The sequence below is a fragment of the Danio rerio genome, chromosome 1 (genome assembly GCF_049306965.1).
Source record: "Danio rerio strain Tuebingen ecotype United States chromosome 1, GRCz12tu, whole genome shotgun sequence".
In the NCBI taxonomy this organism is placed as follows: domain Eukaryota; kingdom Metazoa; phylum Chordata; class Actinopteri; order Cypriniformes; family Danionidae; genus Danio; species Danio rerio.
The window spans coordinates 44,053,599-44,075,523 of record NC_133176.1 but is presented as its reverse complement, the minus strand read 5'-3'; the positions used below and the strand labels follow the sequence as shown (position 1 = coordinate 44,075,523).

General features: G+C 34.8%; 1 long non-coding RNA gene across 3 annotated transcripts in view; it reads left to right on the top strand.

Annotated features, from left to right (window-relative positions):
• The window catches only part of LOC137490027 (uncharacterized), a 29,664-nt gene extending 8,796 nt beyond the window's left edge, over window positions 1-20,868 (top strand). The window contains exons 2-5 of one of the 3 annotated variants that reach the window (XR_012407378.1): window positions 1,661-1,823; window positions 10,338-10,441; window positions 11,893-11,919; window positions 20,259-20,868. This is a non-coding gene — a long non-coding RNA (uncharacterized lncRNA). The remainder of the gene's footprint in view (window positions 1-1,660; window positions 1,824-10,337; window positions 10,442-11,892; window positions 11,920-20,258) is intronic. The other 2 variants (XR_012407377.1, XR_011010542.2) reach the window with 2 other exon arrangements.
• Window positions 20,869-21,925: the final 1,057 nt, after the last annotated feature.

The window sequence follows — 21,925 nt, the reverse complement described above, 5'->3', positions numbered from 1 at the left end:
TAGGTTGTATATTGCAGTTCCTACAATGCATTATCTTTAAAGTCTGCTTTCATTGACCTTTTTATGGTGTTTTTTCCTGCTGGACTCATTCTGTGAGGTTCAATCTGCTGTAAGTTCAGAGATACGCATCTTCATGTCAGGTTAAGTAAAGGATGCTTGAGCATTTATGGCCTTTCAGCTTGAACAGCTCTTTGACCTCCCTGAGGAACAGGCTGCTTTCTTCTTCTAGTGCTGCCATTTCTCGGTTTCCTGTCCTTCATTTAATGTTCCCGCTGAATGACGTAGTGATCCTGTATTTGGCACGTAATTTTCACAAGTATATGCACAAAATTATTAGCCCTGTAATTTTTTTTTCTTTTTAAACGTGTTTCCAAATGATGTTTAGCAGAGCAAGGAACTTTTAACAGTATTACCTATATATATATTTTTTTTCTTCCGGAGAAAGTCTTGTTTGTTTTATTTCGGCTAGAATAAAAGCATTTTTTTATTTTTTAAAACCATTTTAAGGTCAAAGTTATTAGCCCCTTTAAGCTATATTTTTTCGATAGTCTACAGAACAAACCATCATTATACAATGACTTTCCTAATTACCCAAACTTGCCTTATTAATCTGATTAACCGTAAAATGCACTTTAGGCTGAACAGAAGTGTCTTGAAAAATATCTAACAAAATATTATGTACTCTCATCATGACAACGATGAAATAAATCTGTTATTATTTAAAAACTATTATGTTTGGAAATGTGTTGAAAAAAATCTTATTTTGGTAAAACAGAAATTGGGGAAATATAAAGGAGGGATAATAATTCAGGAGGGCTAATAATTCTGATTATAACTTTACCTGTTATATACACTCATGGAAAAGGTACAAGACTGTCTTGGGGTGGCAGCAAGTTAAAAAAGCTAAAAGGTACATATAGCTTACATTACCCTGGCACTTTTTCTGAAGTAAAGAAGGCTGTCAAAAAGGTTGATTTAACCCTAGGGCGTAGGTTTGCTCTTGACATTGTTGGGGATGAGTAAATCCAGCCCCTCCAACCCAACTTTTACATATATCTGTTTATTCTGCAGTTCGTTTTCAGGGCATATTATGCACAGACTATACACAACAAAATCCTCTTAGTAAATTTTACTCAGTTTAGATGTCTAATTCTAAAATCACCCATCTCTAAATTGAGATAAAGTTACTCAAGTTAATGAGACAATGAAATGATTAATTAGATGATGATTGAGCACTGATGATGAACACTGAAGAGAAACCCAAAACTAAAACTGACTACAGCCACAGCCTTAGATAAAATCAGCTGAAATATAATACATTGAATCTCTCAAAATCTCAGCAAGGGATCATTAAGCAACTTCACAAACAGCAGCTTTACTTATTACCAACCTGTTTTCCCTTATTTAATGAGGGACCAAATACTCTCTAAACTGAGTACATTTTGCTCAGAGGATTTTGCTGTGTATCAGCATGCTATAATGACAGACTGTGCATTAAAGCATGGAAAAAAACAAAAGTATTAACGGCATTATCATGATGGACTCATTCAGTAGTGAACTTGCATTTAAACGTAAATTGTGCTTACACTTTACGTTGAAAAAAGCTCCTTTGTCTAACTTTTTTTTTTTTTTTGCTGCCGCCATCCTCTCTGTGACGCAGTGGGTAGCACGTTCGCCTGACAGCAAGAAGGTCGCTGGTTCGATCCTCGGCTCAGTTGGCGTTTCTGTGTGGAGTTTGCATGTTCTCCCTGCATTCACGTGGGTTTCCTCCGGGTACTCCGGTTTCCCCCACAGTCCAAAGACATGCGGTACAGGTGAAGTGGGTAAGCTAAATTGTCCGTAGTGTGTATGTGTGGATCTTTCCCAGAGATGGGTTGCGACTGGAAGGGCATCCGCTGCGTAAAAAACTTGCTGGATAAGTTGGCGGTTCATTCCGCTGTGGCGACCCCAGATTAATTAAGGGACTAAGCCGACAAGAAAATGAATGTATCCTCTCCTGTATGTGTCACACCTTATTTTTGCACAGAAATTCCACTGCAGTTTTGTCGCTGTTACATCTTAACGCATCTACAGCCTCTCACATGACAGCAGGGCAAGTCACTGCCAATCACAATGTTTATATGTGTTTGGGGGTAATACGACTCAAGGAGAGAACGTGATTTAACCACATTTCCTCATGTCTCAGGTTAATATTGAGAGCACATTTTTTTAAGTGAATTAAATTAATTGTGGAGACATTTCAATAGTTGGTGGATATTGAAGAAGATGCATCCCCCCTTGGTCCACACTCAATCTACGCCCTTGATTTAACCCCTAAATCAACTGTCACCACATTTTTTCAAACTTGACAATGATACATGATATCTGCATATGACATATAGTTAAATAAGATAAGTTTGGGTTTAGACAAACAATATATTAAATATGTACTTCTGTAATATGTATAGTGACAGTTGAATGCATAGGTCACCCTAAACTGAAAATTTACTCACCCTTCACTTGTTGCAAACCTATTTGAGTTTCTGTTGAACACAAAAGAAAATGTTCTGAGGAAAGCTGGAAACCTGTAACCATTGACTTCAGCCTACTGTGGATGTCAATGGTTACAGGTTTTAAGCACTTTTCAAAATATCTTCTCTTGTGTTCAACAGAATAAAGAACAAGGTTTAGAATAACTCAAGGAAGAGTAAATAGTCAATAAATGTTTATTTTTGGGTTGAACCAACCTTTTAATGGGTTAAATAATTTGCTTACAAAAAAAAGAAAGGAAAAAAGGGATGATTGTAGTTTTGGAGACTTTCTTACCAATTTAAGCAATTATTCAGTTCTTCTTTAACCAATTCTTGGTAGATTTTCCCCTCTCAAACCAATATTTCCTCTTCCAGGCTGATTCATAATACTTCCTGTCAAATTTCTAAATTATTGTTCTCATGGGCATTTTCAGTGTTTTCCTATAGCCATTTTGTGAAGCTCAACAACCTCTTTTTCCACAAATCATAGCTTAGTTCTTTTGTTTTGCTCGCATTGTGATGAATGACTGAGTGAGTTTGGCTTGTTTCCCTGTCTGTATACATCTGAGAAACAGGTCATGGTTAAAATGTACAACCATAGACGTACAAAAATTGTAAAAGATCAATGGAAGTATATATTAATATGTTAAATAATGAAGATAATTTCCCCACCATAGGTGCCAATATTAGTGAGTAGTACTAATTTTATCCCTAATTGTAATAGTATTTTAAATGAGTGTTGGCATTTTTCTCAAGGAAACAGCACATGGACAGCTCTATACAGTTCTGTTCTTATTTGAGTGTGTAGAATAAAAAAGTCATTTTACATTAACATTGAGCCTTTCTGTAGCACAAACCGTAGATCACCTCAGTAGTACTGTAACTTCAAGGTCATGGGCTTAATTCACATGGAATTCATGATCTGAGAAATACATAGGTTGAATGTAATGTGTCTCTTTAAATAAAAGCATCTGGCAGTTGCAAAAGCGTACTGTATATGTAAAGTTACAGTAACGTTAATAAATCAAATCAGGCATGACATCATGTCAGCTATGGAAAATGACAAGCGAGCTCAGTCTGATTGTTGCTATAGAGACCAGTTTGATAAATTTCATTGTCACCAAACTTGACAGATTCGTTGGATTCAAAAGCAAAGCAAAGGCCTAAATACCCTGTGACTCATGGCATGAGATTTTGAGAGATTAGGCTCTCTAAAATGAACAGTCATTATGAGAACCCATACACAGTCACTTACAAATAATGCTCTCAATTCCAACAAAACACAAACATGTTGATTTGGGAAGCATTTTATACTGAATATTGAGTACAATGCATTGTAGAAAATAAAATAGGTTTTCAAATAATTCTTGAATGGAAAAAAAAGCATTTGGTGCTTGCCTGTGGTGCTCTGTGTGGTTCTTGATGTGTTGTTTATGCAGTTTGCACGTGGTGATTTTGCTTTTCTGGTTCTTAGACATGATTCAAATCCCTTTTAAATGCAAGAATAGACAATGTTAAAAAGTCAGGGTTCAAGACATAGGAAACACTTTAAAGACCAATTCTTAATACTAGTTTGTGGTGTTTAGTAAGCCTATTATTAACATATTGGCTATTTTTTAGTGCTTATACATATTAATACTAATACTGCCAATACCTAAACCCAACTACTACTTTAATAACTATTGATAAGTAGCAAATTAAGAGTTTGTTGAGGCAAAAATCATAGTAAATGGTGTTAAATAGGGATGCCTATATCTAATCATGTGATAAGAAAAGAAATCAGGCCCGATCGCGCGGTTTCAGACTCCCGATCAAGACTCAAAAAAAAAAAAAAACTAATAATGAAAAAAATATATATATATATATATTATACCTTTTTCTTGACTTCACACAGAAACAGCAACCTGTGCGGCATAACATCACTTTGTTGCAGAGACACTATGGATTAAATGCCAGCAAAGTAGAACACGGAAGCAGCCTGAAGCGGAAAGCGCGAGTTTGTGGTAAAGTCTAGATAGGGTACGGATAAGGTGAATTACATAAAACATAGGGAACATCTTGGATTGGTTTCTTCATTCTTTTTTTATGTATATAGAAGTATGTGATCGGGTTCGCCTCTCTAACTTACAACAAGATACACCCCTTCATGTTACACCCGTCTTACAGTCTGTAGACAGATACACTTGTTTACTCTGTCATGTTTTATGCAGCGGATGCCCATCTAGCTGCAAACCAGTACTGTTTACTCTCTCTCTCATTCACACACACACACACACACACACACACACACACACACACACACACACACACACACACACACACTCATCCTTGAAGAATAAAACTACAATATTATTACTTTTAATTGTATTCATGTGTACAAAAATTTATTTTTTAAACTTTAAGTTATGGCATCCAACATGAGTGGAAAAAAAACATCTTTCCTGGGTAAGCTAACATACAGTATCATTCTTCTCTGCGGATAGTGTGGGATGCATTATATGGCAAAGTTTAATGTTTAAGCCAAAATTATGAACAAGATTAATTGTTTTATTTATTATTCACCTCCAATTCCTGTGTGATTCAGTTTGGTTTTTGTTCAGTAGATTACTTGCTTTTGCTTTTTTTAGCCCCTGTTAATCATTTCAGCTTGTACCCACATCAAATCAAATAGAGAATATGGTGTGGCATAAGTGGAGGCATCTATTGTATTTCTACTGAAATACAATAGATGCCATAAAGCTTGTGTTCATGTGTCTCTGAGCAGGAGCTTCACAGGTGTGCTTGAGCGTGAGTCATTAAAAAAGCCATTTTCAGTCCAAATATTACCATAAACACCTCAGAGCATGAGAGATTACAGAAAAAGAAAGGGAAAAAAATCAGTTACTCATCCTTTCACACTCCGCGGCACTCAAAGGCTCAGCAGACATAATGACAGACTTGATGACTACTTAAAACTATTTTTTCGACCGCAGGTGCACTAATGTATTATCTCAATCTCCTAAAGCAGAAAACAGAAAAGTGCTTTGAGAAGAAAGCAGAAACCTTTGCAAAAGGATCCAACACATGGCAAAATCTAAAGAGTTCAGCATAGACATTCATGCATACACTTGGGGCGCATTTGAAAGTGCATTTGCAGTACGATGAATATAAAACATTGATGCTCCTAGAAACCTGCCATCCCGAGTTTAGTTTTAACACTGTTCCAAAACACCTGATGGAATTTTCAATTCTATGTGAATACTTGATTAGCTGAGTTCAACTCTGCAGGAAGAAATGAGAGGAGATTCTGCCGAGAAACTTGGATAAAAAGAAATTGTACTGTTATTTTCAACTTAAGGGCATACAAAGTTCCTGCAAAGAACACTACTGGCTTTAAAATAAAAATATATATGAGAGAAATATGAAAAAAGACCAGTCCTGGTGTTTTTACCCCACAGTATTTTTATGAAATGTCATTTATATTCTGTCTCCTCCAGGCCCAGATTGGCTAATCGGGAGGACCATGTGTTGGAGAATTCGCGTTGGGCCGGTCTGTTTTTTTGGCTGCGAGGGCCGGTGTCCCTAGCTGCTTGCACTCTCGGCAGTCGCACTTTTTTAATTTATTTAATTATTTGACCATAGCCTCACTCTTTTTATTCATTATTTTGCCGCAGCTCCACTCTTTTTATTTATTTTCTCGCAGCCTAGTGAGCAAAATGCAGCCTGCAGGTTATTGATGACGTAACTATCATTCAACCCCAAACAGCGGCACCTTAGTGACTATAAGCATTCGAATAATTAATATTAATGATTATTACTCCTGCTCAATGAAAATCAAATGATTACATCAATAAATCTGAAACAACTTGTGTATTAACGCAACAGCGCCATTGTGGTCGAATGGTTAGCATGATGCGTTACGACATTGCCGACCCGTGTTCAAACCTCACCTGAGTAATTATAATTATTGCTTTTTTTTTTCACTTTTATTGTTAAGACATTTAATACTGTTAGGGTTGTTGAATATTTGAAATTCTAAAGCAGCTGTTTTCTTGAAAAAAGACGTGATAGTGTCATTGGAAACTGAATAGGAAATTACCTTATTTTATAGTCAGTCGTGAACTGAGGTGAGCTGGTCTAAGACTTAAAACTCAAGGGCTGAAAAGGAGTCCCACTCCGGCCCTGGTCTCCTCCAAATGTCAATGGAAAAAAGCTTACTGATTGATTAAAAATCAAGTGAAAGGTGGACAATTTCAAAAACAGCATGTTTTTTTTTATTTTTTTTTTACGGGATTTATTATGATAAAATTACATTTGAAAGGGCTTTAAGCAAAACTGTGTGCCAACAGTGTGTGAATATAGCCAGTCTCTAATGGTAAAAATTAATTATTTATATTTTTTATAATCACACTTGATAAAAAACACTTTGACATTCTCCCTTTGTACAGTACATGTCACCAGAATGGGAAAGCCTTGCTTATCAGTGATGATTTCTCCCGCATTAGCATAAACAACCGCAAGTAAGAAGCAGTCATCTGCAATTATATATATGGTGTAATATACTTAGAAATGCTTGTCTAATATGATAGGGTTGTATGCTAAACTAACATTATTCTACTATATTTCACACAGGCATAGCCATTTGAGTTCTGACTGATCCAACAGAGCTGGGGTCTGTTTTTCTTATTGCTTAAATGATCTAAGATGATTTGGAAGATCCTGGATCTTTTAATGTTGATAACTGCTCTCTGGCTAATATGGTTCTTCAAACAAATTTGTGAATCAGATTAAAATATCTGGATGAACTGATCTGAGTTCGCTGCATGTGTTGTGATGAGCAGATCCCCGAAATCATGATCAGCAATGCAACAATTGGCTGATGGCACAATAGCATAATGGCATGATCATCTCATTATTATTCAATTATCCATGTCAGCAAAATTACATAGTAAACGGTTTATTAAATATGATACGCAATAACTTTCTACCTTTGTTGTGGGCTGCAGGCTTTACACTTTCATGTGTCAAGAGTATTTAGCTATTTATTTAGTTTTACGTTTCAGATCAGATTTTTTTTACTATAGTAGCCTAGGCCTATTTAAAGTTTCCTAATCAGGGAATTTAAATTCATTTTGCATCGAAAAACCTTTCTTATATAAGTAAAGATAAGTAAAGTAAAAGTAAGTAAAAGTTTGCAACTTTTGCAAAGCATCAAATCATTGACATATTATCTGTCAAAACATGTGCATGACTGCATCAATGTATTATTCCTTTATAAAAAACAAACCAAAAAAACAAAACTGTTGAAAATTGAGCATGTCTATTATCTTACAGAAATTGTACTAAAGCTGGGTCAGTAGCTTTAAATAGTAAGCATTTGTATCTAAAAAAATCCATAATAATAAATGTTGTCTTTGATCCCCTTGGAGAGAGCCACCCCGTTTGAGTATTTTTATTTACTAAGTTTTATTAACATATATTTAAAGTTATATGTATTTAAACATAAATATTATTAATTGTTTAATATTAAGATTTGTTCATTATTATAAACTCTAAATGTGTTTCTATAACCTTTAACTACTTTACTTTTTTCCACAGATTTTTATTGTAGCATTTTTAAGCTTTCTTTAACATTAAATTCACTGCCGTTTTTTAAGGTTAGTATATTTTTTGACAAATAAATACCTGTTGTTAATATTAAAAATGACTTTGACTTTCTTTTATCAATACATTTTGGACTTTATAACTGTCTGGAGTGATTGCAAACAAATTATATGCAAACATCACTAGAATAAAAATCTATAAATAAAGTAATTGGTTAAACAAAAGGTAATAATAAATATCCAGAATAAAACTGAAATTCTAATGAATGTGAAAATACGTTAAATCACAACCACAGAATCTGCTATTGAAGATAGTAAGAAATGTAAATTTTAGGCAGTTAAATATTGTGCAAATCTTATATAATAAAAACTGTTTGCATAAAAACACTAGCATTATACATCAAGACATTTTAAAAGTATACATCTAAAAACGAAATAGTATCTTCTAAATAATAATACTAATAGTATTTTTTAAAAATCCCTTAAAAACTGAAATAACTGGTGATTTGCAATGCATATTTTATTATTATTTGTATTATTATTATTATTATTGTTGTTATTATGTTACTATTATTATTAATATTATTAATATTATTATTATTATTGTTATTATTATTATTGTTATTATTATTATTGTAAAATGTTTATTTATACCTTGAGTTATAAGTAGTATTTAGAAAGATAACTAGGTAAAACTGAAAACAGGCCTATTAACTAAAGCAAAAACTGACAGTGCTTAAATTATTAAATATTTGCCTCAATATTGGAAATAAAACACTGTTTACATAATGCAACTACTACCAATAAATAATGAACAAATTTTTTTTTTTACTTTCTAAATATCTCAACAAACTCATCCATGAGAAATCTTTCTAGCACTTAACATCTTCTGAAAGCTCAAGCAGGCTTTGTAACTGAGAAAAGCTTAGTCTGTCTTCTCTCTCTCAGCACATACTGTATGACAGTGTCCAATCTGAACCCGTTCCTCTCCTCCTGCAAATTTTTAGCCCTCATTAGTAAGCCGTGGGATTCTCTGATCTGTGTAACATGTCAACATGAAGCCCAAAAGCTCTCAGGAAACTGCCTCACGAACACTACAGGAGAGAAAATCGCTGTTGGTGATTGTGTAAGAAGTAAGAGTGGGTGTTAACTTCTAGTGCTTCATAACATGCTGCTTGAGTTTTAAATTGCTGGAACTCTCTCTGCATGTCCAATGACTCAAAGAACGGCAGATGAAAAGAGGAGAGAGAAAAAACAGGACTGATTATTAAAGATCTTAAATTAATGCTAAATGGCTTTAAAATGTTGAGGAAATTGGTTGTCTTTATGTGCGTGCTAGTCACGATTCGCGTGCATGTCATGGTGTGACACTGCACAGTTGGTGGCTACAAAATAAAGGGAATGTTTTACAACTGCGGTTTTATTTCTGTCTTGCCTCAGGGATCATATCCGTGATAGATATCCATGAAGGTGCACACGTACACACCCTGCAAAGAAGACATCCGTCATTTCTGGTGTGATTTTTAGCCATTGCTCCCACTGTTCTCTATTAAGCTCCATCACAGAACATATATATATATATAGAGAGAGAGAGAGAGGGAGCGAGACGGGGGAGAGAGAAAGAGAGATAGAGAAGCATATAAATCCAAGCTATAATCACTGGTTCACCTGTCACATTTTGTTCTGATAAGTTCTGATCTCAAGTGTATAATGCTGTAAACCTGTCATTAAATGTTTCACCTTGAATGAGTTTTAAACAGAATTTATTCTAGTGATTTAAAAAAATAATAAAATAAATAAAAACTTTAGATTTCTGGTTTAACTGACAATTCCATCATTTAAATACTTGTTAAACACATAAGCATACTAACAACATCTTAACATCCTGTTAAAACATGTTATAAAAATGATAGTAACAATATTAGAAAAATTGTTAGCAACATGCTACAGCATTCAATTAAAATATACTAAAAATGTGCAAAACATGATACACTTAGCATGAAACCAATTTGCTAAAATAGTCTAGAACTCTCTAGCAACCAGACAAAATGGTGAAACTATTTAGTAATATGCTATCTATCTTTGCAACACAGGCTCATTATAAAAACGTACCCCCGTATACATTTTTGGAGAGAATGAATTATGTAGGCAGAAATACCTATGGCTGCATTTCCTCTTTAAAATGAATACGGGGTGGTATGATGCTGCAGACAGCTTTTGTTTTTTTCTTTTCCGCTGTTACCAGTTTGCCCAGTAACTTGCCATGTACGTCAGCGGATTTGAGAAGCGGAAAGGAGTTGATGACCACAATAGGGTTCCAGTCCGGCGAAGAACAGTTTCAGAAAGCAGGTAAAACAAAAGCCAAAATTAAAATAAACAAGTAGATAACTGGGTGATAACGCAGTAAGAAAAAAAAAGATTGTTCGCAAGTTCTTTTCTTCTTCTGGATTGGTTTTAAAAACACTGTCGGTTGGGTTTAGGGAAGGGTGTGGGTGGGGGAATCAGTCGGTTGATCATTAAGTCAGTCGACAGCAGCCTGTGGTGGATTTACGCGAGTAGAGCAGGCATGAATGCTACTTGCAAGAGAAATGTAAGATCTGAAAACCTGCCTCCCTGCCTGCCTCTCTATCTATCTGTCTGTCTGTCTGTCTGTCTGTCTGTCTGTCTACCATTTGTATCTTTCTGTCTGCCTGTCTGACTATCTATCTATCTATCTATCTATCTATCTATCTATCTATCTATCTATCTATCTATCTATCTATCTATCTATCTATCTATCTATCTATCTATCTATCTATCTATCTATCTATCTATCTATCTATCTATCTATCTATCTGCCTGTCTCTATCTGTCTGTCTCTATCTGTCTGTCTATCTCTCTATCTGTCTGTCTGTCCTGTCTGTCTGTTTGTTTGTTTGTCTACAATATCTTTCTGTCTGTCTGTCTATCTATCTATCTATCTGCCTGTCTCTATCTGTCTGTCTCTATCTGTCTGTCTATCTCTCTATCTGTCTGTCTGTCCTGTCTGTCTGTTTGTTTGTTTGTCTACAATATCTTTCTGTCTGTCTGTCTATCTGTCTGTCTGTCTGTCTGTCTGTCTATCTATCTATAACTATGTACATTAGGATGCTTGTTAAACATGTTATTGTCATACTAACAATATGTTAGCATCTTGTCAAAATGGTATAAAAAAGCCACAATGTTAGCAAAATTTTGCTTCATGCTACAACAATCTAGCTACTACACTAATCCTTTTTTTCTAGTAGCTTGAGTGCTGTTATAAATCTAAAATAACAGTCGTTAAATAACAGAAATGTTATGTAAAATAATGGCCATTAAATAACAAAAATTTACTATAATTCTATTCAGCAGAAAATTCTGTAATTTACCCAATGTTATTTTATAGTAAATTTCTGTTATTTAAGAAACATTATTTTACCATAATTTTCTATTTTTTAACAGCCATTATTTTATTTTTGTTTTCTGGCACCCTAGCTTTTTTACAGTGTAGTTAAATATATTAAAAATGTGTTAAAACATGCTAACAACATGCTAAGCATGTTAACAAATTCTTTATTCTTATCTATCTATCTATCTATCTATCTATCTATCTATCTATCTATCTATCTATCTATCTATCTATCTATCTATCTATCTATCTATCTATCTATCTATCTATCTATCTATCTATCTATCTATCTATCTATCTATCTATCTATCTATCTATCTATCAGCTATTTCCTTGTTAGGATACATGCTTTGAAACAACCACCTATTCAAAATCTGTTATATTGCTTCAGTCTCATACAAGGAGATAAGTTTAACAGGTAAGAAAATTGAACTATATTTTCCCATATACCCCACAGTCTCAGCATGATGTGAAATATCTTTTCTCATCTCCCAGCACATTCCCTCTGTAGCCATAATCATTGCAGAAGAATACCAGATAAAGCGAAAGCTAACCATAATCCCTTAGTTCAAACGACAAGGTCGGCATACAGCAGTAATGGGCACAATTGATTTACTCAAGCACTTTTCTTGGGGTTTCTGTGTTAAATCAGCTCCGGCCGCTTTCAGTGCGCAGACACAGTCATAAATAAAGTGACTTTTTTAGCATTGTGCCATAAGTAAAGTCTGCATCAGAGGAAAGATACTGCGACCATCAATTACTTTGGTCGCAGGCACTCATTGTCACAGATATCCATCACGTAGGTTGTATAAATGCTCATATTTAATTTCCTATTTGACATTACGCCCCCAAAACATGATATCCTTCCCCATCAATTTCATGTATTCAAATAAAGTGGACTAATGACTTCCGCTATTCCCAGAGGAGCTGGAAATACAGGGAACAGGGCAAAAGTCCAAGCAAAATGGGCACTGTATTGAGGTTTTCTGTCCCATGAGCAGACCATTCACTGGACAGACAATCTGAGAAGATGGCATTAGATTCGGTCTAATCAAATCTGAGAGCTTGTTATGCAAGCTACTGAAGTCATCTGAGACAGTCTGAGGACGATGTAATCAGATTTTTCAGAGTACAATCTATGGGAAAAAAATAACAGATCTTCTGCTTGATGTTCGGTGTTTTGTAAGGGGATCCCACAATGTGTTAAGCAACACCTTTGAGTAACAGAACATCAGGTGTGTGAGAGACTGAAAAGCTTTAAGCAACAAAATAATGGGAGCAACATATGAATATTAAATGGTTAGACTGTGTGCCTCCACCATGTGCTACATTGAAAATTACCAGATTCTCAATCTTTTTGTATTTCTATCCTCTGAAAATAGATTTTTTAAGACATTCTGGCAAGAATTTTAAAATCTGTTGTAGTGTGGGCTAAAAACAAACTGCATAAAATTAAGCACGTTCAGTCACTTAGCATTAACAGCATTAGGTATCCTTCATTTAAGGACCCATTTTCAAAATTAACTAGTGGTTTATAACCTGACTATTAAAATAATGCCTTTTTTATTTGTCCTCATATTCTGCATGATCTTATTATACATCCTTAATCCTACCCAATAAACCTAACTGCTACCTTAATAACTATTCATAAGCAGCAAAATGGGAGTTTATTGAAGCAGAAGTCTTAGTTAATGGTTACTTAATAGTGAGAATTGAAGCTTAAAATAAAGCGTACCTGTGTATTATTGTCAAAAAATAAGAAATACTGCATTCTCACAACAATTCATATTAACATTTGAGCCCTCAGATGGTAGGTACTGCATGAGAAATAGTCATACTGCAGAGTCAAAGGGATAGATAATCAAAAATGTTTAATTTTGTCATTATTAACCACGTTCCAAACCTGTTTGAGCTTTTTTGACTTGACAACAATAGTATTTTTGTTCCTACAACAGATGTCAGAATATAATTTCAGAATTTAAAATAACTTGAGTTTGAGGAAATTGTGAGGTAATGTTAATTCCTGGATTGACTATCCCTTTATACAAAGCCACATGAACTCAGGAGTGCATTTAAAAACCTGCGTCACTGAAAACTGCTGCTCAAGCATTAAGAATTACAACCGAATCTCTTTTATTGAAGAGGAAAGAAATACACTACTAGTCAAAAGTTTGGGGTCAGTAGGATTTTTAAATGTTTAAAAATAAGCTTCTCCTGCTAACCAAAGCAGCATTTATATAATTAAAAATAAAATACAAATTGTAAATTGTGAAATGTTATTGCAAAATAAAATAACCGTTCAAAAGTAGTTTATTATTTAATTTAATAATTACTCCAGTGATTTTAATGATGAATTTTCAGCCTCATTACTCCAGTCACATCATTTCATTTATTATATAAAATTTTTATAAATATTTAACAATTCAACAATTTTTTTATATTGCAAAAATGCCGCCTTGATAAACAAAAAAATATTCTCTCATTACAAAAAAAATGACCTCAAACTTTGGACAGGTGGTGTACATAAAGTCAGTGCAGTGATGTTGCTGGTCCTCCAGGACATAGCTCATCAGATAATCAAGAAGACACTAGTGTTTCAGTTCATGTTTCGGTTTGTTTCTGGAAAAAAAAAATAGTTTTAAGACTGAAACTTGATGTTTAGAGACTCTCATGAGTGACAGATGCAAAAGCAAACATTTCTTTTCAATAGATAATGGTTTAAAATCTCCCAGAACTAGCATTCATAAATTATGCAAAATACCATGGGGCACAGAATGCATATGGAAGCAAAAGTGAGATATTTTGCTAATAAAATCATGAGAACTTTATTAGGTCTGCTCTCTGATTTCTGCGAGCTTGTATTACATTTTACTCATGCTATAAGATGACTTTATAGCTGAAAAGTAATGTGTGCATAAGTAATGTGTGCATAAAAAAATTTGGAAAAACTTGAATCTGTGGTAACACTTTAGTTTAAGTTACAATTCTCACTAATAATTAGCGGATTATTACCTCATCATTATAAATGTATTAACTGTATATTATTCCTCACTGTCACAATCACCAGCAATCTAACAGTTGCCATGGAATGGAAATTTGTCATGGAATTGGACTTCCCATCATGCACCTCACACACACACACCAGTTCCAGTTCTCTCCCTAATTGCACACACACAGCGGAAAACGATTCATAGACTGATTACATAGAATATATATTTACCTCTCTCACACACACACAGACTGCTGAGTCTTATTGGTTTATCCCTGTAACATTAGTAAGTGTTTCCTGTGTCTAGTCTTGTTCCTTGATCTGTGCCTTTTTCCTGGTTTTCAATGTTTGCCGACTGTTGTGACCTTATTGCCTGTGACCTCAACTACATTTCTAGATTGCCCTGTATGCATCTGTTTGCTCCAGTTATGAACTATTGCCTGTCTGACGTTTCTAAAGAAAGCTGCATGTGGATCCTCACTCCATTGTCACCCCATTCCTAAAAGAGCATATTCTGCAGGATTGCATTCTACATCCCTAATCCTACACTCAACAAAAAAAGAAAAATCATTGGATCTACTAGTATCTTAAAGTACACTCTAAAAAACATGGGGTTATTTTTCTACCCAAATCTTGGGTTGAGGTATTTCAGCCTGATCTCACGAGAAAGCGTAAGTACTTTACGTTTTGCCAGTTTAGTGGCTAATTTATACGAATTCATACATGTTCAGTCATACGAAATTGTACGATTTTAAAAAGGAGGCTTGGCACCTAACCCCACTCCTAACCCAACCGTCATTGGGGGATGAGCAAATTGTACTAAATTGTATGAATTAGATCGTACGAATTCATACAAATTAGCCACTAAATGAAAAAGCCGTGAGATTGCCGTGAGATTGTGTTGGGTATTTGGGTAGTTTTGGGGGGATATTTTCAGAGTCCTGGGTAGTTTCAACCCAGCTCTTTGGGTCAAAACAACTCACAGCAGGGGCTCACTGGGACACCACATATTAATTTGATTAAATGCAATAAAAATAGTGCAACATAAATGCAAATTCCTTGCATTTTCAAGTAATTAAAATGAGATTTATGCTCATAACAGCCCTTAGTCCGACCTTTCTGAATTTTAACATTTCTTACTAGCACCTTTTGTACCTGCAATCAAAGCTGCCCCACCGTACTTCTGTGATGCAAAGTCAAAACAACGAAATTGGTGGGTCATCTTTCGCAGGCATTTTTGGATCAAAATAACCTATTATTTAAATTAAAATAACTAATTATTGGGTAGAAAAAGCAAACCATTTATGGTATAATAACCCCAATTATTAATGCTTGATCCCTCCCCCCAGAAGAACATTTAAACAAGATGTATAAGGGGGTCAGCCTTTTCTGATCTCTCATCTATATCTTAAATATTAATACTTAAAAATGTATTAAATACATTACATAACAGTTCATAACATTGTGAATGCATTATTACGCCAATCAATGCTAGGGAAAATATCATTCAACTGTCTGAAACTGGCAGTTCTAGAACACTGAAAGACGTCTTAATTATTCACAAAACATGTTTCTGGTAAAATAGGTGTTTATATCTGCAAGTAGCCCTAAAAAAGAAATTAGACACATAATTTGTATAGTTTGACCTACAGCAACCTCTAAAATAGTCACAAAATATCCCTCAAAACACTGAAAACGTATACATTTTATTAATAAATAAGATGCTATTTAAAAACATTCATAAATTTGATTCACTGAAGTATGTATTACAAAACTACTACCTAAAAAGTTGACCCCGCCAAACGTCAATGTATAATTCACACACTGCCGACATATATATTTATAAGTTTATAAGCCATAGTCAATAGCTTTTTAATAGTTAGAATCACACCTTAAAATAAACAGTGAGCAAATCTGCTAATGCTGATAAAAAAAAATTGTTTTTTTTTTTTTTAACAAAATGAGGTTTCACATTCATCCAGTTTAAAGTAGACATCCATGGGAATGCCTGAAAACCTCAGAAGTGTGTTGGCTACTCAAAGAACAAAAACAAAAAAGCCACAATTGCTTCCATAGGCAGCCAGACGAGATGAAACAGATGCCAAGCACACTCTATACTAATTTCTTCGATAATCACAGGAACAACAAAGCTGAATATTTGTAATCACAGCGCCTAGGGCAAGCACACATATTAACGGCTGCTCCGTTTACACAGTCTGACATATATGAGAACATGTATGTGCCAAGTCTGAATGGAAAGGGTTATTTAAAGACCTCATTCCATGACTGAAGAGGAGGAAGTGTCTGTGTATCAGGAAAGGCTTGGAACAAGACGCTGGCCATGCTGAAGAGGGAGGTGTGCAAGAGTGAGCGTACTGAAGAGGCAAAGAAGGGAGGTGGTAAATTAGTGTCCTTGTAAAAACAAAGCCAGAGAGAGTCTTCAGTAAATGCTTTCAGCTGTACACAAAGATTTGCCCACGGGTGGTTGAATATAGCTGCATGAGATTGCAAATGTTATGGCTCCGATTTTTGTCAGCTTGCTCCAAACAATAGGTGGAAAAACACTTTATTCTTACGTACTGTGACATCCAACATGAAAAAATACTATAGTAAATACTTTATTGTTTTTGAAACATAATATAATAGTATTTATATAGTAATTAAAACTATTTGTTAATAAATGCTAGAGCATACTGTAATATTAACTATACTCTAAAAAAATTATATAACGAACTTTAAATTGCAGAAATTTCCTTAAATTAAAATTTCCTGTGATTTTCGGTCATTTAATATCTGTTATTTTATGGTAAATTTCTGTAACTATTGACCGTTATTTTACAGGGTTCTTTCGGCCCCCCAGCTGCTGAAAAACGAAAAAGTTAAAAATTGTTTGGTTTTTTTACAGTGTACAGTGAACTGATAAATAATGAAGTTTACTTAAGTTTTTACTAGAGTAAACTTTGGTGTATTGTAGTAAAATATACCCTATAAATGTAGAAAACTACAGTCTTGGGTTTATATTACTATAGTACAAGCCCAAATCAGAAAAAGTTGGTACAGTATGGAAACACAAATAAAAAAAGAAAGTATTGATTTCCAAATTTACTTTGACTTGTATTTCATTACAGACGATATGAAAACAAAATTTAGAAGAAACAGGTACTTGACTGGCCTGCACGCAATCCCGAACGGTCTCCAATAGAGAATGTGAGACGCATTTCAATATTTGTGAGAAAAATTACAGAATTTCATCCCAAACACTTAATTATTTCAGTTTTCAGTTCCTAATGACCCTTTTCCATTGAGTGGTACAGTAGAATATGGGTCACCTCTATCAGGCTTGCCTTTCCACTGCCAAAGGAATACCAATGCTACAGAGGCTTTATACACATAAATACTTGTGTAAATACTTGTGTATAAATGTTCATGACTAACCTATGGACATAGTTTGATTATAACTGCAGATCAATGATACCAATAGCCTACTGCAATTAAAAATTACAATTACCATTATAAATGCAACATATATGATCAAATACAGCCCCTCAGAGTTTCCAATGTGTTACCAATTAAAGAAAAACTACACACAGCATACATTTAGTCCTTATTTTGGTTCAAAAACAACACGCAACATATAGCCTACAGTCAGAGCAAACCTCTCATCTGTGTGTTTAATCTTCACCAGCAGATGTAACCTCTTGTTAGAAAGTAATTCCATCATTCCGAGTTCATAATAGTTCAAAAGTTGATGATAATAGTTAAACATGGCAGTTTGTTTATGTTTTAGATTGCTGAAAGAATCATTTGCACCTTTGTTTGTTTTTTCTGGCACCCCCCTGTTTTTTTTACAGTTTGTCCATTTCTGAAAGGATTGGGTGTCAGAAGCACTTCAATAATCATGCGCACATTATTATCAACAGCTCAAGAAGTTCGTTATTTCAAATATAGACATGGGGTGAGTGCATGTGAGCTCTCCGGAGAGAGTGAAACCGATTGCACTTTTAGACGCCCTATAAAACAAAACAGGACATGGAAGATTTTGTTCTTCTTGGATTTGTGGCTGTTCATCATGATTACAAGATTTGTTTGAGCTCGGGTAAACCATGGCATGTTATTATATGTATATATTATGATGTAATGTCTCAGCTGTGTTTTTAAAAATGGCGGTTTCTTTATTTTCAGTCTCCTGCTTGTGCACTAGTGACGTATCTCTGTAAATCAACAGCGTTCAGTTGCCTTTTGCTGTGCTAGAAACCCTTTGCAAAGGGTACCCAAAAAAGTGGTGCGGTACGGTTCACTTTTAGGTACCTTTTAACAGTGGCCACTCAGTGGAAACAGGCCATTTAACCGTGTAAATGGCTATAAAAGCATAACGAACCGTACCATACCTTACCACGCAAGGTGTAAATGGGCCATAAACGTCTTTTAAGTGTTGTGAAAAGGAATGACAACATTACAAAGTGGTAATTGCTTTACTTTTTCAATTATTTATTATATTATTTATTTATATTCTTTATCATTATTATATTATTTATTATATTCTATTGTAAGTAAATTTAGAAATCCCTGCTTTCTCTTTATATGCATTTTTCATATTGTCCCTTTTTCTCAATTAGGGTTGTCATATTACCGTAGCAACTACAGAATTACCACAACAGCTTATTTTAAGTGCTTTACTATAGCATGTTTCAAAAACACCACAGTATTTTTTTTCATGTGGGATTTTGAATGAACAGTGGGTGTATGTTCTGGGGAACTTCAAATGATTAGCTATTGCAAATAAACTTTTCAATGGGTTGTTTATGCGAGCGTTACGTAACAGTATTCACACCCACAAAATATGTAAAAGCAGCTATTTTCTGCTTTGACAAGGATATTGTTGCATAAATAATTCAGCTCAGACATATTTGTTAAATAACAATGTTGATGTGCCAGTATAAATATGAAATATTGTGAGAAAGGTATTGGACAACAATACTGTTAGACAGTGCTATACCGTTCAATGTCTATTTTCTTTTCAGCAATCTGTAAGCTTTGAAAAATCACAATAAGCCTTACTTTGAAAAGCAGCTAGAGAGCAGAAAAACATTTACACTCACTCATTTGGCAGTTTCTTTTGAAGCTGACCTAAAAATAATGAGAAATTCAAACATAAGCAATAAATCAAGTGGAGTGAGTAATATAACCAGACTCTAAAACTGCAGTGCTGTAATCATTAATCTATGTAATACTTTTTTGGAAGGGACATTTTTAATTTTTTTTAGCTCACAAAATAGTTGGACGCTCAGAGAAGACCTTCAAATGTTATTAAACAGAAACCCCCCTAAAAGTATTAAAAGCATAATTATTGGAAAAAGAATATTAGAAATGTCACCCAAAGCAATTAACATTTGAACAATTTTAGCTCAAAAAGTTTTAAATACAGATCAAATTCCTTTCAAAGCTGTCCAAATTCCACTCTTAGCAATGCATTTTCTAAATAAAATATAACAGATTTTAAGAAATAAAATGGAAGATGATTTTTACTTATTATTTTATATAACACATTTAATCATTTTGGCGTATGCATCATTATAATTTTATACACATTATTTACATTATTTTTAGCTATTCCCAAAAATATCTCCATGCAACATAAGAGGTTTTATGGTCCAGGGTTACACATATATATAATCATAAGCTACCGAAATGCTAAACTTAGCTCAACATCTCAAGGCTGTGTTTAATTTAAATCTAAAAGTCACCAAATGATTTTATATGATTTGTAGGCCTCTAGAGTCATTGATGTGATCCAAGTCCTGTGAGGAGATGGTGCCAACCATAGAGGACTTTTAGAGGTCTCCCTAACCCTGGACCATATCCTGAGCAGATGCTGTGGCGGTCATGGAGAAGCGGAGAGCATGAGACTGATGCCTGAAAGACCCCAGTAACAGACGAATGTTCGCAATGATGTTGTGGTCCAGCCTGTACACCCACTGATGACCTACTCACACCTGCAGCTTCTCCTTGATGGACGTCCTGCGCTCTCCAGCCCCCGGCACCCAGATTGCAGCGGAGAAATGGTCGTGCCCAACTGAGTCTGTTTTCTCTCAAATTTTTTTTTTCCTTCACTTTCGTCAATTGGTTAAGTTTTGTTTCTTGTCACTGTTGCCACTGACTTGCTTGGTTTGGGACTAGGGAATCTGCGCATTGATGGGTTTATTCTTCAGTGTTTGGACTTTCAGCAAAGAAAATTAAACCACACTGAACTGAACTAACCTTAACTTCAGCTCTGAACTAGACTGACACAGTTTCAATTTAATAGAACTTCTATGATCAGCTGCTTTGAGACAATCTACATTGTAAAAGCGCTACAGAAATAAAGATGAATTCAATTGTACTGTATTGTCTATGGAGTCTTTTTAATAGGGTTACAAGTCTGGACTGATTTGCAGACTGTAAGCTATAAAACACATCATTGTACTGACATTTGCATGATAGCATTAAAGGACCATTTTCTAGTCCAAGTTATAATTTTTTTTCAGCAAAAATGTGATGGTAGCCAGTCTGACTCCTGCTGAGCGCTCTCGATATGTGGCAAAGAAAATCTTAGCACCTTGGAATGACTCACAGTATTTCATGTTATTTTTTTATCCACTTTCATTTCGCATCTTTCAGTAGTGTGCACGATTTGAAGAGCTACCCTCCAGTACAGCAGGGGGCAGAATACATAAACTAACATGAGAAAAAAGCTCTCACACCAAATGCATTTTGGTATAATCTACATATGTCTTTTCAGTATTAACTGTTTACAATTTATTTTTTTAATGCTGCATAATGTTTTAAAGGACATGCATATCTTAAACCTTGCCATGGTCCTCTTGTCATCATCTGTTTACACTATGAAACAGCTGGTACACTTCTGTCTAAGGTTGTTTTCACACCTGCCATATTTAGTGTGGTTGAATCACACTAGGGTTTTCCCTCTTGGTGTAGTTCGTTTGGGCAGGTGTGAATTTAGCAATCGCACTCGAGTGCGCACCAAAAGGGGACCAAAAAAGCAGACTGAGACCTCCTTGAAGAGGAGTTTCAAATGAACTCTGGAGCAGTTTATTTGTGGTGAGAACATGATCCGAGCTAAAACAGACCCAACCGCAAAAAGTACTGCATGTTTTTGGACTAATCCAGCTACCGTAGTCTAATGCGCATCTTATGGGGTGTGGAGGAAAAGTATTTGTTGACAGCGCTATACCAACAATTGTAAACAGAGAAAGAGAAAGTGAGGGGAAAACATTACCTGATGGATCATTGGTAATATTTCCTGAAAATGACCATGTCGCAGTTTAGCTAAATTAATTCACGCCTCCTCCTGAAGTTTCTTGCGTCTTCGCCATTTAAAATGCATTAAAATACTGTTTTCAGTCGGAGCCACACTTCATTCTCGAAATGTATAGTT